This window comes from Molossus molossus, unplaced genomic scaffold (assembly GCF_014108415.1).
Source record: "Molossus molossus isolate mMolMol1 unplaced genomic scaffold, mMolMol1.p scaffold_m16_p_4, whole genome shotgun sequence".
NCBI classification, from domain to species: domain Eukaryota; kingdom Metazoa; phylum Chordata; class Mammalia; order Chiroptera; family Molossidae; genus Molossus; species Molossus molossus.
This window is the reverse complement of record NW_023425377.1, coordinates 104,384,824-104,411,991: the sequence shown is the minus strand read 5'-3', so window position 1 is coordinate 104,411,991 and position 27,168 is coordinate 104,384,824. Positions and strand designations below refer to the sequence as shown.

General features: G+C 45.2%; 1 protein-coding gene across 3 annotated transcripts in view; it reads left to right on the top strand.

Moving 5' to 3' along the window:
- TRIM2 (tripartite motif containing 2) overlaps positions 1-27,168 on the top strand; it is a 138,343-nt gene that overhangs the window by 30,610 nt on the left and 80,565 nt on the right. The gene's annotated exons all lie outside the window — the stretch shown is intronic.

The window sequence follows — 27,168 nt, the reverse complement described above, 5'->3', positions numbered from 1 at the left end:
GGCAGAGGAGCCAGAGGACACCCTGTGAGATGTGGGGGGACCCGAAGTGCCAGCCCACATGCGAGTTCTTTCTAGTTTCTGTAAATGAGTGAGGGCTGGAAACTGTTCAGGCACAGATCTTGGGGCTTGATTTCATCATCTTGGTGGCCCATTTGTCACCAAGTCGGATACCTCTCATAGTGCCCCGGACACTCAAAGCTGTCATTTGGACCACACGGCGGGGGTGAGGGGACAGAGCAGCTAAAGCCCTGAGAATTGCTTTGGGAATGCCTGCCTCCGACTGAACAGTCACCCAGGGCCGCTTTGATCGGAGAAGTGTGTCCTTTCCTTTTTGATGGGCCTCATGGTACAAAGTCAGTGAACCCGCTGTCTGTGTTTGAAATGGATGTAGCCTGAAAAACTGAAGAGGTGTCGTTTAATTTTGAGATAAAGCTAAAAGTGAATTATGGGACTTTAATACTTCTACTGCTTTATAAAGTTCCCCACATCCCCTGATCCCCATAACTTGTCTTTATTATCTGGAGACAGTATGTTTAAAGCTAATACATCTTGGGGCTCCTGGATGAATTAAATCAGATGCAAAGGTTGTTTATTTATTTATTTATTTATTTACGTATTTATTTATTTATTTGAGAGCAGACATCGATTTGTTCCACCTATTTATTCTTTCACTGGTTAAATCTTCTATGTGCCCTGACCAGGGATTGAACCCTCAACCTTGGTGTATTGGGATGACATTCTAACCAGCTGAGCCAGGGTGCAAAGTGAGTGAGGGCTGGAAACTGCTGGGCCAGGGTGCAAAGGTAATTTTTTAAATGAATTTGACCCAAAGCAACATGAATGTTCCAGTGCAATGTATGAGAACACCAGTGGTTTCTAAGTGAGCGCAATGTCCCCTTCAGTGGTCAGCAGGGGGTAGGGATGTGCACCATGCCCACCTCCCTCAGGTCTCACAAATCCTGGCTTTTTTCATGTCAGTGCATTCGCACATTCCCACCAGACACCCACCCCCAGGTGATGGCAAGATAAAGAAGAAAGAGGAAGCCTATTGAGAGAGAGGACGGGTCAATTCCGGGAGACCCTATGTGGCACAAAGACAGCTCTTGCCTGGCTGCTGCTGCTTTTTTTTAGTCAGAATGGTGGGCATGTCCGGCTCCTGGAATTTCAGATACTTACCGCATATTTTCAGATATAGAATTTACATAAACGAACGCTAAAATATGAGATTTACAACAAACTGTAATATTTTCCTAGAGTTTTTAAATACTGAGAACTGATCTCATGAGGTTATGAAACCAAAGAAATAAACATGTATGGATGAAATGCTATGATAGTGACAAGTACTAATGGTAATAATAATAGCTATCATTTATTGAGCACCTGTTATGTGTGAGGCCTTTACCTGTGTCATCTCACTCAGTCCTCACTAACCCCTTTGAAGTTAGTACCCATTTTACTGAGAAGGGAACTGGGGAACAGAGAGGTTAAGTAACTTGCACAAAGTCACACAGCTAGTAGGTGTCCTGAAATGCAAATAATTAGCAAGGTATACAGTACCTAACCTTGTGTTATGAACTGAGGATTTCCTGTGGATTATAGTTAGCATTCATATTGATAGATTTTCAAGAATCCATGTAGATACTGCTAACAAAATGTGACCCCCTGCAGAAACCTAATAGGCAGCTGAGAAGGAAAACCAAAAACCACTTCCTTTAAATGAGTGAGAGTAACAGCCTTGCCTCTGTGAGCCCAATGCCAGGAAGGGCCAACTGAGGGAAGGCCTTTGAGTCCTGGCCCTGCTGCACTGGTGGGCCTGTGCTCTATGGTGACCCATCAAAAAAGATGAAAGTGAATCAGAAACACAGGTTGGGATTGCGTCTCCTGGGGTGGCCCTGGGAGCCATTTAGATAAGCATCACCTCACCTCAAGCTGCACCTGCTGGGAACACTATCCCTTATCACACCTGCAGTCCTGTTCAGCTTTCCAAGGAGAGCTTTTCCTGGTACGTAGGTCTTTAACCACCAGGTGTATTTGGCCACTCTCAGCCTGTGCCTTCTGGTACCATACCCCACAAGCTGCCGCCGAGGGAATGGCACATTTCATATTTTGCAGCTGATGTGCAAATAGAACTTCAGTGAAATTTCTCAATCAGTTGACTCTAGAAACCACAAGGAGCCCAAGGGCCAACCTCTGCCTTTACAAATATCAGATTTGCTTCCTGACATCAGTCTCTGGAACTAACTTGGGAAATGTTATCTATCCTTAAGTGGGGTGTAGGAGGAAGCTATTTAAATCTGTAGCACCCTCAACACCTTGGTGTAAACGGTGCTTTTATCCTGAGACCCCACCAGGGACCCTCAAGGACAGGATTCTCACGGGGCGCATTTCCTCCCTGAGACTTCTCCGCTCTTCCCAGAGGGTAAAGCAGCTCTGAACTCTGAAGCTGTAACCTGACCTCAGAACTGCGGACCACAAAGAGCATTTGTGTGCTTTCCAAGATAGTTTCACATCCGCGGGGTTTTTCAAGATATCCCTGTGCAGCCTGGGTGATTTAATTTTAAATACAGGAGCTTTAAGCAAAATGTTGCTGAGGGGCCTCTGTCTAAGGCAGAATTCCAGGGAAATCTGTGAGGCCGGCTCCCTCCATGAGCAAGTGCTTCCCAGGAATAAACCTCATTTCCAGAAAAGCCAGAACTGAATCTCTTTAACAGATAGATCCCTGGGGACCAAGGGACAGCAGCCAAGGCTCTAAGGATGTAGGATTCTTGACCAGTGGCCCTCATTGGATGATTCTGTTTTCTAAAGAGTGCTTTCAACAAGCAAAGAGCAATAATCAGCGATTTCTTAAAAATGTGGCCCTTTTGCCCTGGCCGGTTTGGTTCAGCGGTGAGAGCATCGGCCTGTGGTCCTGAGAGACCCGGGTTCGGTTCCCACTAAGGGCGCGTACCTCGGTTGCAGTTTGTCCCCGGCCCTGGTCGGTTGTGCGGGTGGCAGCCACTCGATGTGTCCCTTTCACGTCGATGTTTCTCTCTCTCTCTCTCTGTTCCTCTCTCTCCCTCCCACTCTACCTGAACAAAAAATGGAAGAATGTCTTCGGGTGAGGATAAAAAAAAAAAAAAAAAAATGTGGCCCTTTTAATCTGGCTGGTGTGGCTCAGTGGTTGAGTGTCGACCCATGCGCCAAGAGGTCGCCAGTTCGATTCCCGGTCAGGACACATGCCCAAATTGTGGGCCTGATCCCTAGTGGGGGGCATGCAGGAGGTGGCCAATCGATGTTCTTTCTCATAGATGTTTCTATCTCCCTCTCTCTGTAAAAATCAATAAAGGAAAAAGAAAAAAAAATGTGGCCCCTTTAAACAAAGCCCCATGAAGGTAGGTATTGTGTCTTCTGGACACTCTCTGTGTTCTGGGCGCCCTGGGGGTACAGCATAAATACTAATTAATGCCGGTTCATTACGAATAGAAAATAGAAGACCCCTATAAGGTAGCAGTGACCCTCCAAGCCCCAGAAGCCTTGTTGAGACCGTGACAAGGAAAGATAGTGACAAGGGCTGAAAAAAGGCGGCTCTCTCTCCACACTCAACACAGGCAGTGAACCGAGGGTGCCATCGTCCGAGCTGTCACTGCAGGGCTGGGAGGGGACAGTGGCAGCCGCCCAGCCTTCCCGATGGCTGTCAGGGGAAGTCAGGGAATGCTGGCCTCCCGCGGGACGCTGCCTTCCTCTCACAGGCCCTGCGACCCGGGCTCCAGGGCTGCCACCTGTGCACAGACCTGGTGGCACCTCACACTTTTCTGGGTGTGGCTCTTGAGGAGCAGGGTCTTTGGGGGAGGGGATCTGCTGAAAATCCTGAAGTTTGGGTAGAATAGGACTGGGTGGACAAAGGGCTTTGTGACAGGTGATCCTTGTCCTTTCCAAAAATTGGGGTTACTGGGTCAGAGATACACCCCAATACCAGCCGGGTTTCTGAGGCTGGTTGTAAACCTGCTCCTCGCAAACAGAAACCATGTCTAGCCCGTCTGCACCCCCACCCAGAGCTTTAGGAGCAGGATAGGGGTCACACTAGAGCAGCTGCCAGTTCCCTCTGGAAGCTGTTACTGTCCATCTCCTCCCCCAAGTGGACGTAAATCCGTCTTGTCCATTTCCTGTCCCTCGGTCTCTGAGAAGCCCAAGGAGGGAGGGGTGGAGAGGGCGGCAGGCAGGGACGGGGATGGCGACTGGAAGCCAGGAACACCATCCCAGCTCCTCTCCCTCGCCCAGACTTTGTTGTGGTGGGAGATTTTGTTTGGGGGCCTTTCATTTTCGCCTTTAAGTCCAAGCCCCCCGTTCTGGCGCTGCCTGCGGAACGACTCCTTCCCGTCCTTCACGTGGCGACTGCGCACGGAGCACCGGGCCTCTGTCCGTAGCCCCGTATCCATTCCGAGGGGATTTAGGAGCGCCGGGCCTCTATCCGTAGCCCTGTACCCGTTCCGAGGGGATTTAGGAGCGCCGGGCCTCTGTCCGTAGGCCCTGTATCCATTCCGAGGGGATTTAGGAGCGCCGGGCCTCTATCCGTAGCCCTGTACCCGTTCCGAGGGGATTTAGGAGCGCCGGGCCTCTGTCTGTAGGCCCCGTATCCATTCCGAGGGGATTTAGGAGCGCCGGGCCTCTGTCTGTAGGCCCCGTATCCATTCTGAGGGGATTCAGGAGCACCGGGCCTCTGTCCGTAGGCCCTGTATCCATTCCGAGGGGATTTAGGAGCACCGGGCCTCTATCCGTAGCCCTGTACCCGTTCCGAGGGGATTTAGGAGCGCCGGGCCTCTGTCCGTAGGCCCTGTATCCATTCCGAGGGGATTTAGGAGCACCGGGCCTCTGTCCGTAGGCCCCGTATCCATTCCGAGGGGATTTAGGAGCACCGGGCCTCTGTCCGTAGGCCCCGTATCCATTCCGAGGGGATTCAGGAGCACCGGGCCTCTGTCCGTAGGCCCTGTATCCATTCCGAGGGGATTTAGGAGCACCGGGCCTCTATCCGTAGCCCTGTACCCGTTCCGAGGGGATTTAGGAGCGCCGGGCCTCTGTCCGTAGGCCCTGTATCCATTCCGAGGGGATTCAGGAGCACCGGGCCTCTATCCGTAGGCCCCGTATCCATCCCGAGGGGATTCAGGAGCACCGGGCCTCTGTCCGTAGGCCCTGTATCCATTCCGAGGGGATTTAGGAGCACCGGGCCTCTGTCCGTAGCCCTGTATCCGTTCCGAGGGGATTTAGGAGCACCGGGCCTCTATCCGTAGCCCTGTACCCGTTCCGAGGGGATTTAGGAGCGCCGGGCCTCTGTCTGTAGGCCCCGTATCCATTCCGAGGGGATTCAGGAGCACCGGGCCTCTATCCGTAGGCCCCGTATCCATCCCGAGGGGATTCAGGAGCACCGGGCCTCTATCCGTAGGCCCCGTATCCATCCCGAGGGGATTCAGGAGCACCGGGCCTCTATCCGTAGGCCCCGTATCCATCCCGAGGGGATTCAGGAGCACCGGGCCTCTGTCCGTAGGCCCTGTATCCATTCCGAGGGGATTTAGGAGCACCGGGCCTCTGTCCGTAGCCCTGTACCCGTTCCGAGGGGATTTAGGAGCACCGGGCCTCTGTCCGTAGCCCTGTACCCGTTCCGAGGGGATTTAGGAGCGCCGGGCCTCTGTCCGTAGGCCCCATATCCATTCCGAGGGGATTCAGGAGCACCGGGCCTCTATCCGTAGGCCCCGTATCCATCCCGAGGGGATTCAGGAGCACCGGACCTCTGTCCGTAGGCCCTGTATCCATTCCGAGGGGATTCAGGAGCACCGGGCCTCTATCCGTAGCCCCTGTATCCATTCCGAGGGGATTTAGGTTTTGTTCGTTTGCTTTCTCCCAGGGCAGTATGTTCTCAGCCGTTGACCGGTAAGCTTCCTGCGATGATATGTCACCAGGCTGCAGCATTGAAACATCAACTGGAGAGACTAACCCTGATTAAACACCAGCTGTATGCCTGCCACTCCACTAAGGGCTTTCCTTGTATGAGCCAGCTGACCCTTCCAGATAGGTATCCTGGCTCTCTGTTTTCAGATGAGGAAACTGATGCTCAGAGAGTAAAGGTTGTTCAAGGCGGCACAGCTGGTCAGGGTCAGGCTGGCTTGCAGGTTTCCGAGCCCACATTTTTCTTTTAATCCTCACCTGAGGATATGTTTTTGCTGATTTAGAGAGGCAGGAAAGGAGAAAGAGGGAGAGAAACATAGGTTGCCTCCCATATGTGTCTCAGCTGGGGATCGAACCCATAACCTAGGCATGTGCCCTGACCAGAAATGGAACCTGCCACCTTTTTGGTATACGGGACAAAGCTCCAATCAACTGAGGCAGCTGACCAGGGCCAGACCCCGTGTTTTCAAACACTACGCAATGCCCCCAGGGGTGCTTTATATTCTTTTGTATGATACACAAGAGTGTACATATTCCTCCTCCTATTTCTGGTCATTTAATTTCTTTCACATTTTTTCCTGCTATAAATAATGCAGTGATTAATGTTTTATAATAATAGCTAATAATGAACATTTGTTGAATTGCTAACTGTGTAACCGACACTGTTTCAGGTTCTTTATGCATTATAACTAATTTAAGCTTTGTACAACCATTTAACAGATGAGAAAACTGAGGCACAGGGCAGTTGGTTAACTGTTTTGTCCCGGATTGCACAAGTAAGAAGTGGCAGAGCCATCTTAGAGCTGCTGCCCTTAGATGCTGTCTAGGTGTGTATCTGTGACCACGTCTCTGATGCTGCTTTGGGAAAGATTTTTAAACTGGAATGACTAAGGCATAGATAGAAATTTTTTAAGGATGTGGATACATATGACAAAATGACCTGCCAGTAACACTGGATGGTTAGGCTGATTTGTAGTTCTGAGAGCACAGTGCAATTGACTAAGGCATCTAGAAGTAAGAGAAACCCCTGGTAAATGGAGATGCCCGCTAACCCCTGGGCAATGTATCCACCAGCCCTTTTGGCTTCTGTGGCCTGATTTGGGCACTTACAGCCATTAATTATGTTCTTTTTATAACAAAAAAATGTATCTAGTTCAAAGCTACATTTGGGAAGGGCACCTGGGATGCGGGTGATGTTCTGTTTCTGGATGGTGATCTGTTGTTTCTTTGTGATAATTTATCAAACTGTTGCCTTAGGACTTGTGCACTTTTCTGTTTGTAATTTATACTTATTAAATGTTTATTTTTTAATAGCTATGTGACACACACACACACACACGAAGTTAAGCACAGAATACGTTGAAAGGTCTTGTATAGAATAAGAAAATGACTCAGCTGCCACCATATTTTCTCCACATGTTGGATGAAAGGAGATTTTGAAAGAAACATTTTCATGGTTCCTTTTTTTTTTATCATTTCTAATTGAGGAATTGAAAAGACATTAAATCACAATAGTTCTAAGAAATACAACTCTTTCCAAAAAAAAAAAGTTCTTTGCCTGTTTTGATTGTTTTGTTGTTCTTTTGAAGTTTCAAACAAATAAAGAAAACCTGACTTGGACTGCTGCATGACACACATTTAAGATATGCAGAGTTATGATGGCAAATTTTGGCAAGGACTTGAAAACAAGATAGTTATTCTCCTCTCTTGGCTTTGTAATGTGTTCTTTCTTAACATTTGGTTTTGAAATCGTGTATGGTTGTGTGATATGGCCTGATGCCTCTATTGAATGACATCCCTAGAGACTCGGGAACCTCCTTCTATGGCTGATGGATCAGCTTAAGATGATCATAGATCATCATTTCAAGAAAACATAAGAAAGTCTGCTCTTAGTTTAATGGACGCCAGCAGCGATTTCCTTGTCACCCTCCCAATTGTGCTGAAATATTATTGTGGTGCATATTTGCCTCTGCTGACTTTATATTTGGTATAAAATTAATTGCTTAGCCCATTCAGCTTCTTAGTCCCTGGACTCCAGTTGTAATTTTTATCAGTTTTCATTTCCCTGCCACAGAGGACTTAACTGTCTGCAGAATAAGAAGAGACCTTGTGCCTTTTATGACAAGACAAAAGAAGGCATGTTTCCTAACTCTTCCTTTAGTTTCTGCCCCTGAAAGACCTCAACATGAGACTCTGTGAGCTCGTTGATTGAGTCATTACTGTTCTTTTGTTTAGACTGACTTTCTTTCATTTCTACCTAACATCTTACCATCACCACTGTATTAGTCAGCACAGGGTGCCATAAAAATATCACAGACTTGGAAGCTTAAACAACAGAAATTTATTTTCTCACGGTTCTGAAGGCTGGGCTGTGACAAGAGCCCCCTTTCTGGTTTTCCAGTGCCTTCTCTCTGACTTCACATGGCCTTGTCACTGTGCACTCCGAGAGAGAGAACGTTCTGGAGTCCCCGCCTCCTCTTATAAGGATACTAATCCTATTAAGTTGGTCCCCATCCTTATGACCTCATTTAACCTGTATTACTTTTCTGAAGGCCCTATCTCCAAATACCCCTAACGTGAGAGTTAGGGTTTCAATATATCAAATTGAGAAGACAGTTCAGTTCCTAACATCACAACAATCAATGCAGTAGCCCCCCTTATCCACAGGAAATATGTTCCAAGACCCTCCCCCTCAGTGGGTGCCTGAAACTGTGGATAGTTACCAAACCCTAAATATACTGTGTTTTTCCTATATGTACATACCTATGATAAAGTTTAATTTATAATTTAGACACAGTAAGAGATTAACAACAATAACTAAGAATAAAATAGAATAATTACAACAATATACTGTAATAGAATGTATACAAATGCACACTCTCCCAAAATATCTATTGTAGTGTACTTACTGCTCTTGTGATAATGTGAGATGATGCAATGCCTATGTGGTGAGATGAAGTGAGGTGAAATTGTCCATTTAATATCTTCGGATCTTGGTTGACTGCAGGTAACCAAAACCGCGGATAAGAGGGGGCTTCTATACAATGAAAATTAAGCTCTTCTTCCCCCTTTCAAAGCAGCTTTTCCCCACCTAGTGTTTCTGTTAAGTGACATTTTATTTTTTAATTTGTAAAACATTTTCGGATTTCTGCTAACTGTATCCTGGGAATCCAGACATGAAGAGCACATAGACCCACTCCTGCAGATGCCGCGGAGTCTCATAAAGCAGCGAAGGAGAGGAGTTGCATGCACAGGTGGCCAGAGTGCCTGGGAGAGTGGACGTGCTGTGCAGTGTGCTGTGGGCTTCCGAGGAAGAGAGACCCTCATCTCAGGGCTGCTGTCTGAGCCTCCTAATCAGAGACAGGCAGGGTTTGGACTGGGGAAACATAGAAAAGGCCACACCAGGCTCAGCAGGAAGGATACCACAAAAGGGGGAAAGTGCAGGTCATTTGAGACTTAGGGGGTCAATAGGGGAACCCTGGGGCATTTCATGGCACAGCATAGGAGGAGGTTAGGTTCTAAGATCGGCACTTTAAAAGAGAATCACAGTGACTAGATGGCCCTTGACAACCTGGAAATACTGTCTTTTAGTAATTCCAATACCACCCGTTCTCTCTCCAGTTTTGCCACAGAACACTGTTGCTTTGAGCTCCAGGAGAAGTAGTTGGCTGTGTTTAGGGGCCATGTTATAGCAATGAGAAAGAGAGGGAGGAGGAGAGAAGAGGAAGGGGTGGGGGAGAAAGAGAGAGAGAGAGAGAGAGAGAGAGAGAGAGAGAGAGAGAGAGGAAAAGAAATAAACCATAACATAACTTAAAAAAAAATAAGATCACACTTACCGTGGCAGGATGCTCACACAGTGATAGCCATAGGAGAACTCAGATTGGCTGAAAGAATTGCAGATTCTCTCCAAGTTCCCCAAAGATAAATGGACGAAGAACACGAACTAGCAACTTAAAGGAAATATTAATGGAAACAATCACAGTTAAAATGTTCCACATCACTAGTAGTCAAATAAACACAAAATTTAAGAACAATGAGTCACTATTTTCTTCTTATCAGATTAGCAAATATTTTAAAATCACACTTGGTGAGGGTGTGTATTTCAATCTCATCCGTTGCTAATGGGAATGAAAATCGATACGACTTTTCTAGAAAGTCATTGTGCAATGTTCTACTTCTTGAGAGCCCTAGAAATGTTAATTCGCCTTGACTTGATAATTTAATTTACAGGAATTTATGCTGAGACCTTGGAGGTGTAGACAAAGATTTGTGTTTAGCAATTTCATTAATTTTAGTTTATAATAATTGGAAATTTAGATGTAATATAAATGAAAGCATGGTGGACATTGGATGCATAAATGATATATTAATTAGTGGAATGTTCTTCAGCTGTTTAAAATGTGTTTTCAAATATTTTACAGATTTAAAATGCATATAATATGTATTTTTATTTATTTATTTTTATTTGTTTAGATATATATTTACCTTTATTGTTGAAAGTATTACAGGTATTCCCCTTTTTCCCTCATTGACCCCCCCTCCCTGCTCTCACACCCTCCCTGCCTTCTCCACACTATTGTCTGCGTCCATTGGTTATGCATATATGCTTACGAGTTGTTTGGTTTATCTCTTCCCACCCACCCCTATCCCTCTTCCCTCTGAGGTTTGTCAGTCTGTTCCCTACTTCCATGTGTCTGGATCTGTTTTGATTATCAGCTTATTTTGTACATTATATTCCATAAATAAGTGAGGTCGTGTGGTACTTACTTGTCTTTCCCTGTCTGGCTTATCTCACTTAGCATAATACTGTCCAGGTCTCTCCATGTCATTCAAAGGGTAAGAGATCTTTTTTTCTTTCAGCTGCATAGTATTCCATTGACTCTATTTTTAGAAAGCAGTTTTCAAAAAAACAAAAACAAAAATAAAAAGTAGTTTTCAAAATTATACGCATAGTAAAAATATGCGTGAGGAAAATCAGAGACAATAAATGGTAATATTTATTCATTCAGTCATATTGCAAATATTTATTAAATATATATGTCTGGCAGTGCATTTATCTGTAAGCAGTGGATCTATAGATTATTTCTGTTTTATTTTTTATACTTTACTGGGTTTTCCAGATTTTCTAGAGCATTGAATTGCTTTTTATCCAAAATATGTGTTTCAATAAATCCTTTCCATCTTTTAGGGCCCAAGTCTATCCACCCTTCTGTTAATTCTCTCCTAGTTACTCTAATAGGAAGTGATCCCTCACTTTTCTGTGACTCTTTCAAATCATCTTCTCTTACGTGGTCTTGAATCTCAGTCACTTGTAGGTGTGACTTTCTTCCCAAGTAGTTTGGGAGGCACCGGAGAACAGGGGATTATGGCTCAGTTAGGTTCCTAAGTGTCTAAGCAAAAATTCTAGCTTTCTTTCACCACCTTTTTCATAAAGCCTTTTCTACTACTTGAAAAAGTGGGTGATTTCTCCTTCCTGTGGGTCCTGAAAACAGTTTTTAATGCTTCTTTTATTGGAAGTCCATGCTACTTTGGATGATAGTTAACTGTGTTTGTTTTGACTGCCATATTCGTCATCCAGCTACTTAATACAGGAAAGAAATCGTGTTCCTCTTTGTGTCCAGGGTGGCGCCTTGCATAAAGCGTGTGCTCAGTAAACATCAGCTGGGTCGAGGACTGAATGAACACTGGCTCTTTCCAGCCATTTCCAGTGGGCGCCCTTTATTTAGTTCCTAATCTGAAGAGTGGAAGCTTCAGAGCACAGGAGCAGGGAAGTGGGGTAAGAAAGCCTACAAAAACTCAGCGGACACAACGCACTGGCAGGGGCAAGCCTGAAGCCTGACTCCCCAGAAAAGCCTGCCAGGAAACGCATGCACCTAGACTCCTAATGCCTCTGATAATGCTCTTTAGCTCCTCTCTGCATCTTGTGAATCTTGACCTTTTCTCACCATTTCACAGACTCCTAGAGGTTAATTCCCCCAAAGGATTCCATTCTTCTAGTCACAAATTGAACACCATAGATTTGCCCTGCAACACAATACCAGGCCTTAATACTCCAAATGTGGCCATTAAGGAAAAGTTTAATATCAAGACTGCATAAATATTATTTTAGAATAGAAACTAAAATTTAAAACTTAAAAAATAGGGCACAAGATTTAACTCTACTTATTTATTATTTATTTATTCAAATGTTCACCTGAGGACATTGATTTTTAGATAGAGTGGGAAGGAGGGAGAGAGGACGGGGTGGGGGGAGAGAGAGAGAGAGAGAGAGAGAGAGAGAGAGAGAGAGAGACATTCAATCAGTTGCCTCCAGTGGGCAAGGAATTAGACCTGCAACCAAGGCTCTTGCCCTTGAAGGGGAATCTAACCCCAGACTCTTCTGTGGTCAGGCCGATGCTCTAACTGCCGAACTAAATCAGCCAGGGCTCAACTCAATTTAATGTGTACTTACTGCACTCCAAGTTTTTGCAAAGCCTTGGCCTGGGCTGACGATGAGCCAAAGATTAAATAGGACACTGATCTCATTCATAACATTCCCTGTGGCTCTGGCAATATAACAGGAAGGGAGGAGCAGAGTGGGAGGAGTCTGGGGAGAGGGAAGGTGTTGCATAGAGGGCCGGGTGCTTGGTCAGAACTGGAGAGAGGTGGGAAATAAGTGAGAGGCTGCTGGTAGCTGTGCTCATAATTGCATTGTGGTGGCCTTTGATTCTTAGGGTCTGCACCCAGGAAATCTAAGATGTGGATGGAACATAAATAGAATAGGAAATGCTTTGGGAACAAAATGTCTCAGGCAATATTGGATAGAAGATGTGATATGAGACAGGTTGCTAAAGAAAAAAACATTTTAAAGGATAAAATTTTAAATTTTTAATTTTAATCCAGTGCATCTGTCAGTATTCTTACCTACTGACAACAGAAACTACTCTAGTTAGTCCGAGCATAAAAGGAATTTATTAAAGCCCTGGCCAGGTGGCTTAATGGGTTGGAATGTCCTCCCGTACACCAAAAAGGTCTTGAGTTCAATTCCCAGTCAGGGCACATACTTAAGTTGTGAGTTCATCCCAGGTCTGGGCACATGCCTCTCTCTCTCTCTCTCTCAAATAAATTTTAAAAAATGTTTAAAGAATTGATTAAAGACTATCAAGAAAGTGATAGGGCAACCTGCAGAATGGGAGAAAATATTTTCAAATCATATATCTGATAAGGGACTTGTATCTAGAATATAAAAGTTCAACAAATAGAATATTAATTATAAAAGACAATTTTAAATGGGCAAAGAATAATGGTTGCACAATAACATCAATGTACTTAATACCACTGAACTATACATTTAAAATGGTTAAAACAGTAAACTTTATGTATAGTTAACCACAATTTTTAAAAATTATTTTAAAAAAATAAACAAAGGATTTCAAGAGAGATTTCCTCAAAGAAGATAAGATGTTCAACGTTATTAGTCATCGGGGAAATGCAAATCAAAACCACAATGAGATACCACATCACACCCACTAGGAAATTAGAACCCTCAGACATTGCTGGTGGCAATATAAAATGATGTAACCACTTTGGAAAACAGTCTGGCAGTTCCTCAAAATGTTAACTATAGAATTACCATATGACCTAGCAATTCTACTCCTAGGTTATAACAAAACAAAACAAAAAAAGAAAATACAGGTCCACACAAAAAAATTGTGTACAAATATTTAGATTGTTATTCATACCAGCCAAAAAGTGAAAGTAGTACACGTGTTCACTGACTGATGAATGGTTAACAAAATGTTGTCTATCGATACAATGGAGTATTATTCTGCAATGAAAATGAATGAAGTACTGATACATGCTGAGATATGGATAAACCTTTAAAAATTTTGCTAAGCGAAAGAAGCCAGACACAAAAAGCCCATATTACATGATTCTATTTATATGAAATGTCCAGAATAAGCAAATCCATAGAGGCAGCAAGTGGATTAGTAGTTGCCATGAGATGAGGGAGGGGTGAAAAGGGTTAGATCGCTAGTGTGTATGAGGTTTCTTTTTGAGATGATAAAATGTTCTGGAATCAGATAGTGGTGATGGTTGGATGAATTATATAGTATGCAAATTATATCTCAGTAAAGCTGTTACATTTTTTTAAGTATTTTTAAAATTGATTTGAGAAAGAGAGGAAGGGAGAGGGAGAGGGAGAGATAGAGACATTGATGAGAGAGAACATCAATTGGCTGCCTCCTGCATGCCCCCCACTGGGGATCTGGCCCACAACCTGGGCATGTGCCCTGACCGGGAATTGAACCGGTGACTTCTTGGTGCCTAGGTTGACACCCAACCACTGAGTCACACAGGCCAGGCATGTTACTTTTTTTTTTAAAGTAATAAGTGACCCAGAGAATCTCTAAGAAATCCAGAGACTTGGGATCGGCTACCCAGCTGAGGACAAGGCCTAAATTACACCACTAGATGGTTCCAGAGCCCTAGCGCTTCTCCTTAGGGACAGGCAACCAAACACTCCCGGGCACAGCCGCGAGGACCTTTGCCCCTGCCAGCCCTGAGTGGCCCATCACTCCACCAGATTCTGCTGCCTCACAGGAAATGACTTCTCTGGAGTCTGCTTTCTCACCTTGTTTCTGTGCAGACTGGAGTCTGGTGTCTCTCCACCTGCTGCCAGAGCCGAGGTCAGTTTCGAGCTGCAAGGGAGGCTGAGGAAGCAGGCTGTGGCCCGGGAGGCAAGCCTCACACAAGTGCCCACCATGCCACATTTCTCTCCATGGGTTTGCCTGGACAGTGGTTTAAGTAAAATGTTGAAGCTAAGCAGGCCCTTTGAAGTTCATCTACTCATCTGACCATGTGGTCCAATGACGGTCACATTGTCAAAGGCAATGGGCAATTCCTAGTGTTATCTTGCCTGCCTTTTTTAAATATTTGGCAATGTTCATGATGCCTTCCTTAAACATTTCTCTTCTCTATTTGTGTGCCTTTCTAGTCAGTTTTCTCTCTGTTACCACCTAGAGCTGTTCGCTTTGCTCACTTAAAGCTGGTATTTCTCATCTTCATGTTCAACCCTGCCCTTAATAACTCAGTCCATATGGTTTGAATGTTATGGGTTGAATTGTATCCCCCACAAATTCATATGTTGAAGTCCTAACCCTCACTATCTCAGAATGTGACCTAAATGGAAAGAGGGTAATTTCCAAAAAGATGGAAATAAGGGCAGATGTAATTAGTTTAAATGAGATCATACTGCAGTAGGGTGGGCCCTTACTCCAATATGACTGGTGTCCTCACAGAAAGGGGACATTTGAACACAGACACTCACACAGGGAGAACGCCATATGAAGACTGGGATTATGTTGCCACAAGCCAAGGAACTACCAGAAGGTAGGACAGTGTTCTAGAACAGATCTCTCCCCAGCTGCAGTCAGAGGGACAGTGTTCCTGTTGACACACTGGACTTGGATATCCAGCCTCCAGAAATGTGAGCCAATAAATTTCTGTTGTTTTAAGCCACTTCGTTTTATAGTACTTTGTTGGGACAGCTCTAGCAAACGAAGTGAATTTTCTCTACTCCTATATTTGCCTTCTACTTATAAGCGGACAACTGCCTAGTTTGTATGGCTAGCCCACGATACACCCAGTACCTTACAGATCCAAGTGTCTGTCTGGCCTGCTAGGACATTGGCATGTGAATGCCCCACAAAAACCACAGGTTCAACTTGTCTAAACTTAAGTCATCATTTTTCTGGTCCCACCTGCTCCTCCTCCTTCATTTCTCTCTTGGTGAGTGGTATCCTCCATCCATGGTGTTGCCCATGTCAGAACCTGGGTATTAGCCCACAATTCCATTCCCCAGCTTGTTACTAGGCATCAAATCCTGAAGATTTCACCTCTCTCACATCTGTGGAGTCTTTCCTGTCCATCCCAGACCCACCTCCACTCCCTCCCCAGGCTGTCTGCTTTCCATCTGCTTTCCACAGTAATCTTTCTGCAACACAATTTAATCAAGTCATTCACCTGCTTAAAATCCTGCAGTGTCCCCATAGCTTCTAAACAAAGGTCAAATCCTAGAGTTTAGCAGATAAGACCTTTGTGGTCTGACTCCTTACCACCCTCTATCAGCTCATCTCTCAACGTTGCTTCTCAGGCCTGCTTTCTGCAGACATTCAGGGGTTCAGATCTCTCCTCCCCCCCCCAATTCTACCTGATGCCTGTTCAGGCTTCAAAACTCAAATGCAACCTCCTCTGAGAGGCCTTCCTTGATTTCCAGCATGATTCAAAACCTGCTGCTATGTTCCTGTAACCCTCTAGACACACATTCTATAGCAGCCATTTCGCAATGCACTGAAATGTTTGTCCTGTCCGCCCACCCCCTGCTCCTCACCTCCCTCCCCCAAGAGTAAAACACTTGAGAATAAAGACTTTAGGCTTTTTCCAATTTTCTATTCTCAGTCTAGTGCCTAGCACATAGGAGGTACTCATAAATGTTTCAGGAAAGAAAGGAAGGGAGGAAGGGAAGGAAGGGAAGGAAGGGAAGGAAAGGAAGGAAAGGAAGAGAAGGAAGAAGGAGGAGGAGAAAGGAGACAAGATGAGACTCCCTACACCAACCTATTATAGAGTAAAAAATAAGATCCTGAGTGACAGTAATGTCTCATCATTTTCAGTGCGGATTGTGTTGTAGTTGACTATTTGTCAGAATGAAAGTAAATGCAGAGATTTTGTCCTCTCTTACATTTAGGAGTTGTGATTGCTTTTAATAATGAACCGTCCAGCCCTGGTTGGTTTGGCTCAGCAGTTAGAGCTTCAACCTGAGGGTTATTGGTTCCAGTCCAGGACAGGTACTTGGGTTGCAGGTTCGATATCCACCCCAAAGGGGTTGTGCAGGAGGCAACCGATCGATGTTTCTCTCTCTCCTTCCACTCTCTCTTAAAAGAAATGATAGATAGATAGATAGATAGATAGATAGATAGATATAATAATGAACCGTCCTGTAATGAAGAAGGCTGGCGCTTTTCAGCTCTCTGGGCCTCATCAAACTCAAGTCACTTCCCCTGAAAGGTCAGAGTTTGCATCTGTGTTTACAGGGCTGGCCAGGAGGACGTTTTGGGGAGCAGACCTGCCAAGTGAGCCAAACCCCCTTTTCCAGCTCCCCTGGGCTGCGATTGGCCCTTCCCGGAGGCTGGCCCCGGGAGCCTTTAGTCATCACGCTGGGAATCTCTTTGGAACTGGGCACCAACTTGCTGTTGTTTTCGTGCTTTGTGTGGGATTAACTGCCAGGCCGGGTCGAGAGAGAGCTGGGCACCGTGTAATCCAGGATTTGCCTCTGCCTCTCGGCATATGGAAAACAGATGTCCCTGAGCGCAGAATGGAAACCACCAACCAGAGAGCCTTTTAGGGCCGAGGCCTTTCCGAGTCCAGCCTGGAGGCAGCTTCGCGTCCGCTGGTCTGTTGTCACCACTTCGGTTTAGCGCTCAGATAGGCTGGCGATAAAGCAGTGTCACCTTCAGACGCCACGGGACGGCAGGACCACGGCTGCGGGGAGGAGGAGGCGGGCAGCAGCGGCGCCACCGCCTGCGTCCTCTGCCGGGCCCTGGCGGGGGCACAGCGGCGCGAGGCAGAGTCGCCGCGGTCCCCTCGGGTCTCGCAGTAAGTCAGGGCTCGGGAGGCGGTGCTGGCTGGGCGCGCGGCTGCCGCCTGTAGGCCTGGCCCTGCCCACCTGGGACCTTCTCTGGGGCAAGGCCGGGTGCACGGAGGTGTGCGGGAAGCCTGCAAACAGTCCGCTTCCGGACCTGGCCGCAGTTCGGAGGCAGCGGGGGCCGGGACTGGGGGCAGCCGGGCCGGGGCAGCGGGGACCGGAGCTGGGGGCAGCCGGGGCCGGGGCAGCTGGAGCCGGAGCTGGGGGCCGGAGCTGGGGGCAGCCGGAGCTGGGGGCAGCCGGGGCCGGGGCAGCTGGAGCCGGAGCTGGGGGCAGCCGGAGCCGGAGCTGGGGGCAGCTGGAGCCGGAGCTGGGGGCCGGAGCTGGGGGCAGCCGGGGCCGGGGCAGCCGGGGCCGGAGCTGGGGGCAGCCGGGGCCGGGGCAGCTGGAGCCGGAGCTGGGGGCAGCCGGGGCCGGGGCAGCGGGGGCCGGGGCAGCGGGGGCCGGAGCTGGGGGCAGCCGGGGCCGGGGCAGCGGGGGCCGGAGCTGGGGGCAGCTGGAGCCGGGGCAGCCGGGGCAGGGGCAGCTGCAGCCGGGGGCAGCGGGGGCTGCTGGCGCTGGAGCCCGAGCCGGGGCGGGAGCTGCTGGACCTTGCTGTTGCCTCGCTCCAGGCTGGGCCAGCGGAGGTCTCCCGGGGGTGGGAACCATTTGCCGTTCCTTAAATAGCGTATGCGCAAAGCTTCGGAAGTAAAGTTAACATCGTTTTGCACTGGGAAAGAAGAAAGAAAAGATATTATGCCATCTTAAAGCAGTAGTTGTAATAATATTTGAAAACTGAGCCCCCCAACCCCCCCTCCCGCGCGCCTTCTCATCGATTTTGGCCGTTTCCCTAGAACTACTCAAATAGATTTCCTTTCTATTAGCCTCGACTCGTCCTCTGCCCAGTTCTGGCTTATTAGAGGTGGGGGATGTTGATCTTTGAGGTTTTTCAGGGCTCCTTTGTGTTCTGCTAACTAAATCAGGAAAAGGGCTGAGGATGGGCAGCAAGGTTTGTTGCATGAAATGCCTGTCAGATTCAAAGCATTCTGTGAACCCCAAATTTGTTCTCCCCTGTAGTCCATCCCATCCTCCTTCATCCCATCCTCCCCCCAGAAATCATCAGCCTTTATTTGTGAAACAGAGACAGTGTTAGATCTAAATGATTTTTAATAGTTAATTGTAAAAAGCACTTAGAATTCCAGGCATCCAAAGGTAGAGTGGGAAGGGTGGTGGTTCTGTGGCAGTAGGCACACCAATGGCTTTTTTCAGTGACTAGTTTTTAGCCGATTTTCTTCTGAAAATGGTGATGAATTTTTACAACAGAGTTTTAAAAAGATAGTTATGGGCATTGTTGCATGACAACTTGCACTTCCAGATTCCTTTTCCAGGGGTGGGAGGAGGTATTGTGTAGGGTTCACTGCCTCCCCTTTCTACTGACCTCTGGTCTCAGATTTCCACTTGATTTCATCCTTGACAGACCTAGTACCTGCCCTTCGGCTGTAAGAAACAAAAGAGCAGGAATGATTCAGGACACTTTGACTACCACAACCTTCACCAAAGACGCAAAACATTGAATTGAATTCTTTTTTTCTTTTTTTTTTATCCTCACCTGAGGACATTTTTCCATTTTTTGTTCAGGTAGAGTGGGAGGGAGAAAGAAGAAGAGAGAGAGAGAGAGAGAAACATCGATGTGAAAGGGACACATCGAGTGGCTGCCACCCGCACGACCAACAAGGGCCGGGGACAAACTGCAACCGAGGTATGCGCCCTTAGCGGGAACCGAACCCCAGTCTCTCTGGACCACAGGCTGACGCTCTAACCACTGAGCCAAACCAGCCAGGGCAATCGAATTCTTTATGACACACATTATATTACATTTCTCTCTTCTTCAAATTTAGGTACACCGAGTGATTAAAGACCAATTTACAAAAATGAAACAAAACAAAAACTCCATCTCCTTCCCCCTTTAGGTAAATACAGATTTGGTTGAGTCAGGTTGGGCTAACTACACTAATGAAGTGTCTTCATGGTAAGATAATTCAGTCATGTTCTGGACTGGGTACAAAAAGGGTTAACACCAGATCTCTTCACTCACCCTCACATTTGCACATTCTTTGCCCTGTAGCCTCTCTGTTCTTTCTACCCTCTTCCATACTGTCCCATGTAGGTTCCCACTGTGACTCCATTTGGGGCTGTGGAATCTAGGATATCACCTTTCATTGTTGGGTCTGTTTAGATGACAGTATTCTCAGAACCTTTTTTCCAAATCCTGCCTTTATTTTCCTGGATAATTCTATATCGATTAAATCCTCCACTGGAAATTCTACTGTATGTTGCAAAATTAAATGTGGCACCTACATCTTGAATTATTTCTCTTGCATTCTTATTTGAATGTTGACTTGCATGGTTTCCTGATTGTCTGGTCAGCTTGTTATTTCCGCTTCATATTGAAGCACAAGTGGAGGATCTTCTCATGAGATGGATAGAAATGTCTTAGGGAGCCTCCTTGAACAGCAGACGCTCTGACCTTTTCTTTGGTCTGGTCTTGGGTTGAATTCTGCCCTTCAAATTTCTGTCCACTGACTACTTTGGAAAGAAACTGGATATTTACCTTGGGGCTCATGAGTGATCTGTTTATTTGGCCTTTTCTGAGCAGCAGTAACTCACCACCTCTCCAAGTGCTGCTTGGTGAGAAGTTGCCTGTTCAGGGGAGGTAACCCAATTGAGTAATACAGTAATGAGCAAGGAACCTTTGAAAATGCCATCCTGAAATCTGGCGACAGAACATTGTCTGAACTTTCTTCTTCTCTCACCACCCTACTGCTTGGCTTTCACCAAATCCATCTTGGATGAAAGGTTTCCAAAAAGCAGTTTTAGCTTGATTTGTGCAGATTTATGCGGGTAGGTGCTGGCAAGATGATTTGCTGCTGGTGCTAACGATACAGATCAGAACAGTGACGGTTTTCCTTTTGGGTTTCATGAGAAAACACATTCCAGGATGTCTGATTAAGAAGCCTCTCTGAAACTGTTTATCTTAAAAGTCTTGAATCAAAGCTGAGTTACTATCATTTTGTATCGCCAACATTATTTCTTCTGCTCTCATGTATTAGACCTTGAGTCTGACCCACTAGTTGATGGGTCCGAAAGAGTCTCTGCAAGTTGTTTGTGAGTTTAGCTTCTTATTTTCTCTGGAAGAGAATGGTCTTTGATATGGATGGTATTTGGCCTTAGAGTTAGAAGAATTGGCAAGTGGAACCTTCCAGATAAGTAGGTAGAGGGGAAGTGAAGGCAGTAAATCCAAGGGCATCAAGCCACTGTTTATTAACCACTCAGCTTTTATGTATTTTTTGAGAGTTTAGTGGAAATTCAACCTCAGAAACTGAGTTTTTGTTGGCAAATATTTTATCTTACTGATGCTGGTTCCTTCCTATGTGAAACTATTATTTTGCATATCCTGCCTTTGAATCTCATCTTAATCCTTGAACAGAAATATCCTCACCCTAGAATTTTCACTACATTCTTTTTTTTTTTTTTCATAACACACTGGATGTCTAGGTGAAATGTATTTAGGCAGAAGGGCTGGCCTTGAAGATTCGGATGTGTCCTTGAGTCAAACAGAAACACTGTGTATGTCAGCATCTTTATTAATTCACGACAGTTTCAAAGTGCTCCAGTATAAGCTGTGGATTTTCTGCCTTAACTGTAATGAAATGAATCGACCTAAGAAGTGCAGGCTTTTGGAAACAGAGCAATATGTAGAAGTATGCTGGAGCACGTGCAGTTCTGCAGGCGGTGATTGGCCTTTCAAATTGCCATCTCCTCATTGTAAATGTTTTGCAGGTTTCAGAATGCCTGCTGTTGAAGAATGTCTTTTTTAGTTTAAATGTAGCCATTGATTTCAACCGGAATATCCAGAGAGGTGTCGAGTCTTGCTTACCTGCTTATCTCCCATTCGAATCAGGACTAGCATTTCAGGATTCTCATTGCTGACCTTCAGGGATGATGCTTCTGAGCACCAGGAAGCAAACAAAATGAAGTCTCTCAGTTTAAGACTCCTGAAAAGAGAGATTTGACATAAGACCCGGAATGTGAAAGATTAGATGGGCTCAGTTGTGTTTAACTTGTTCTGTCCAATCTGGTAGAAGTGAGAAAAGATGTTTTTCAAGCTAAGTCTGTCATCCGATAGGATTTATTGAACAAATATCATGTGTTAAGCCCCCTGCTTTATGATCTGAAAAGTACAATAGTGCAAAAAGCAGACAGATCATAAGCGTTGAAGGAATTTTCAAGCCTGGATGGTACCTTCAGACACTAGTGAGCATCTTCCTTCTGCTTGTTCACTGATATCCTCACCTGGAAAACCAGGTCAAGGGCTGTGGTAGGACCCTCTTCCCTCATCCCACTCCATGCACTTCCCTTGATCTGAACTTTGCTTCCTTTAGTAGTGAAAGGTGTGTTTTTGGCTCTTTCAACATGACCCTGGCGAAGTGACACTTGCTACCTAACCCAAGCACCTATTTGTTGATTGGCTTTATCCCTGTAATGTGTTCAACAGTACGTGGGCTAGCACCAAAATAACTGGAAGGTAAATGATAGATATCCTTGAGCTTCACCTTAATTAAGAGGATGAGATCAGGTCTCCTTAATCATGAAAATAGCCACTTAGACTAAACAAAGAACAGTCTCTTTTGCTGACTACTTGCAATATATTAAAATTACCGTTGTATATTCAACAGTGGCATCAAAGTTATATAAACAAACCTCCCAAAAGGGGGAGTTTTCTTGGCCTTTATCTAGGGATAAAAAAATGCATTAGCCACATTGAATGAGATTTGCATCTTGTTAGCTGCCTGAATCTCCTTGAGTGTTGGACACAGTGGGAGGAGGCTCATCTATCTTATTTGCTGGGCAGTCTGCCTTCGTTATGATTCTGCTGGAATTAAAATAGTGAACTAGAAGCCTAGGAGGGGGAAGGAAATGGGCAGGAATTTGGAGGATACTCAAAGGAAGGGAAGATTTGGGGTCAGTACTGACACACACACACACACACACTTTTTTTTTTTTTTTTTTTTTTTAGTAATTCAAGATTAACAGCACAATTTGCCTTAGCAGCACACAGGCTATCTCAATGGGTAGTAATCTTGGTATCGGTGAGGGAATTGTCTCCTTGCAGATTTGGGGCAGCTGGCCCCTCTTTATTTTTCAGCATATGTCCAAGGTTTCTTCTACTAACCCCATGCATTGGATTCTGCCTATAAAAGGCAAAATAATCACCGTGTTAGACAAAGAAAGAGATTATAAAAATGAACCTCCCCTGAAATGTAAGCCCGTATAAGGGATACCCCCTAATTTAGCATGGTCAATCAGAAGTCACCCAAGGAAAATGGATAAAAAAGTATTCAAATGGGCTGAATGTTTGCTCCTTGACTGCCCCAGAAAACAAATGGCCCAGACTCGATGTCTTTCTTTTCTAAATCTAAGCCAATAATGAAACCACTGATCAAAACCAAATTTAACAAATGGCTATAGAACATGGTCTCCAGATTCTTAGTACCATTATGAAGAATTCTTTTTTACAAAGCTATTTCCATTCTAGAGAAGCAATGCTTCATCCATCTGTTATGCCACACACTCTACAACAAATGAGCCTTAAGTGATAAATGCTCTCTTTGGCCCCAGGTCACACGGAAGTCACATTGTCATGTTGTGCAATGAAATGATCTGACAGGGTGCCATTTGCTTAGAGGAAGGATGAGCAGAGGCTGTCTGCAATCTTTTGGCTGTTTTTCCCTATTTTCGGACATCAAGTAGCAATTACCCTTGGGTCCTTCCTCTCCTTCCTCCCCAAATGTTTCAGTTGAGAAACTTGAAGTACAAAGCAATTAATGCCTGAAGGCTAAATCCCACTCAAAGCCAAACCATCTACCAAACAACAGGAAAGATCTTGGAGCTGGGAAAGCAAAGGGGTACGGGTGAAGGGTATGGGGACCCCTGTGCAAAGTGCTCCCTTTTCTTGTGAGATTTACTGTAATGTCTCCGCTTCAACTATAGATCCCACAGAAGAAAGTGTCTTTTATTCATTTTTAGCACAATTTCATGAAAAGAAAACAAATCTGATTTCTCAGATTTCCTCTACAAGGATTTTACTTGTAGTTCACATACAGCGTTTTGATTAATCTGAACCTTTTGTTTTGTTTCTGAATCTTTAATAAGCATCTATTCCAGATCAAATTCACACCACTTTCTAAAAAGCCTTTACAATATGAAGAATGGGAACTAATTACGAATTTGCTTTAAATAGTTAAAGCAGTTTCTGTAATGGGAGGAAGACAGATCTGTTGGGTTAGTAAAGTCTGAATTCCATCTGCATGGGAGCTGGTTTTCATTTGTAATGCAGTACAAAATATTCTTGGCAAGTTGGGCTATCCACACAGGAGGCTCCATGCTGAAACTAAATCTAGATAGAGCTAAATAGATTACTTTTCCTAGATGTTTGCCCCTAAACCACTTCCTCTTCATCAAGTGCCTTGGGTAAATACATTCACTGAAGTGCAGCCTGGTCTCTCAGTGTATAGTTTAGTCTTCAGTTTTCATTATTCAGCCCTTCAGCTGGTATTGGGGGGGGGGGGGGTGACCAAGGGGACTGGAGTTCACAGCAGACCAGAGGGAGGGAGTCATTCCCAGGAGGCACTCAGAACTCCTGCTTGTGAGAAATCTCGAGAAATCCACGGCCCAGCTTTCTGAATTTTACACATTCTGACTGCTACAATAATTACGCTCTTGATATGCATGCTTTATTTGGCATCTGCAACTTTCAAATGACCACGTTATTCATTCGAAATCATTGACTGGGGTGTAAAGTTTGTGGAACAAATACCAAAGGTGAAGTAAAAAGTTAATATAACCTCTTTCAAACACAAACATTTAACTTTTTAAAAATCTAAATTTATATGGCTGGTTTTGTAGGAAAAATTTGGTGGTTTGGAGATGTATTGACTCTGTATATTACTACAGTTAGTCCTCATTGGAAATTAAGAGTGAGGGTTTGGCTCTTCCTATACTTGATCTTAGCTCAAAGGCTGAGCAGCAGTAGGTTTGTCTCCTTCTCAGTTCAAGGTGTTCAAGGGATGGACCGTATTGATATTCTGAACTGACAGGTTGACTTGCCTTTTGTATTGCAGGCAAATCTGATCAATTCTTAGTTATCTTTCAGTCTTAAAACCAGTAGAATTCAATTACGGGGGAAAAAAATCAAAACCCCAAACAAAACATTAAACTCTGATTTAGGCATAACCTTGTGGATTTATTGCACCAGAGCTGATTATGTCAGGGATTGTCAGTCATTTCCTCCAAGAGCCTGTGTTACTGCATATGCCTGAAGATAGATCGAGGGAACTATATGCTTTCTGTCTTTTATTTATGAAGATAACCCTGCTGACCCACCAGGATGTGCCTTGCAGTTTTCTCCATCCCTCCTCTCACTCTTTATTAGTCATGAAATGTATTGGCTCCCGTGGCATGAATCTAGATGAACCAGTTCACTTGGTTCAAGCCCATAATTTCAATAGCACAGCAGTTAACTAGCTGAGCTAACTTGGCACCGAGATGACAGTAATGATTTAACCTCACATTTGAGCAAATCTTTACCTTTTAAAATCACTTTCACATAAATTATTCCAGTTTACCTTTATAATCACTCTGAGAGGTAACATGTCAGAGGTAAGGAAAGTGAGGCTCAAAGAAGTCCAGTGACTTCCAGCAAAGGAAGATTTAGGACTCACACCTGGGTCTCTAATACTCGATTGTGTGACAAATGATAAAATCATGCAGGAATTGTGGGAAGCTCTAGAGCTTCATGTTTTATTGGTAAAACACATCTAGGAAGGTATCTGAAAAAGTGGTTTGCAATAGAGATTAGTCACTTAAAATTTAACTCTAGGCCCAAGAATATCACATGAGAAACCATGAGCAAACTGTCAATTCGACATAATCAAGTGTCAGCTTCCTTGATAGAGATGATCAGTACAATGACGGCTCAGAGAAGAGGGAGAAAGCCATAGGCCGAATAATCAGCGATGGTATAATTGAGGAAGAGGGACCACAGTTGGTACTTAAAGAATGTGCAAGTGTAGATGGAAGAGAGAAGTAGGTAGGGCATAATAAGCTGTTGGGAACATTCAAGAGAAGGTGGGGAGCATCTTCCAGGTAGGGATTAGCAGGGAGACCTGTCTGACTAGAGAGAGGCTGCCCAGAAGGTCTAGATAGAGAAGTCGTGGGAATTCAGGTTTAACGGGAGGATGGGGCCAAGTCCAAGAGGACATTTAGTGTCAGGCAGAGAAACATGGACTGATGTTGAGGTGCTGTACGGTGTGGGGGCAGGGCTGGTTTCTTCCGAGGGCTGCGAAGGAGACTCTGTTCTGTGCCTCTCCCCTAGCTTCTGGTAGCCTCAGGCATTCTTGTCAATGGTGTTCTCCCTGTGTCTTCCATCTTTTAATTTCCCCTTTTAATGAGGATACCGGTCAGATTGCATTAAAGCCCACTCTAATGACCTCATTTTCACTTGATTACCTCGGTGAAGACCTATTTCCAAATAAGGTCCCGGCACCTCTCATAGAAGAGTGAATTCAGGAGCAGCAGCAGAAGGGTCTGTGCACTTGGGGACAGGGAGTGGCAGTGGAGGAGTGAGGACCGGAGAGAGAAGGTGGCGATGAGTTGAATTCAAATTTGGATGTGTTGAGCTGAAGGTGCTGTGGAAGAACCACGTGGAGATGTCAAGCAGGCCGTTGGGTTCACAGTTCTGGGATGGAAACAGAGATTTGGGCTATAGATCTAGGAAGGAAAATATATTATAATAATAAGCATTGACTATTAACAAGGCACAGCCCATAATGCTTTCCATGAATTTTCTCTTTAATCTTCTCAAGAACTATATATAATAGATACTGTCATTTTCCCAACTATAGATCTAACTAGGCCACAAGGACATTCAGAAGTAACCTGCCTAGCCCTGGCTGGTATGGTTCGGTTGGTTGGGCATCATCTTCTGTACCTAAAGGTTGCTGGTTAGTTTCCCAGTCAGAGCATATGCCCAGGTTGCTGGCTCGATCTCTAGTATGGGGTGTGCAGGAGGCAGCCGATCGATGTTTCTATCACACATCGATTTTTCTCTCCCTTCCTCTCTCTCTAAAACTCAATAAACATTAAAATGAAAGAAAGGAAGAAAGGGAAGGAGGAAGGAAAGGAAATGTATGCGATTATGTACAGTAAAAAAAGAAGGAGGAGGAGGAGGAGGAGGAGGAGGAGGAGAACTCAAGAACAACAACAACTTGCCTAGGGTCCCGCTATTAGGAAAAGATCCATATATGTCTACACCCAAATTTCCCACTCATGCTCAGCCAGTGTGTCTCCGTGGATTGAGACTCATCCCATGGACTGAGAGGTCCCAGTTCAATTCCCAGTCAGGGCACATGCCTGGGTTGTGGGCCCAATCCCCAGTAGGGGGCATGTAGGAGGCAGCTGATTCATGTTTTTTCTCACATGTCAATGTTTCTCTCTCCCTTCCACTCTCTCAAAAAAAATCACCAAATTTC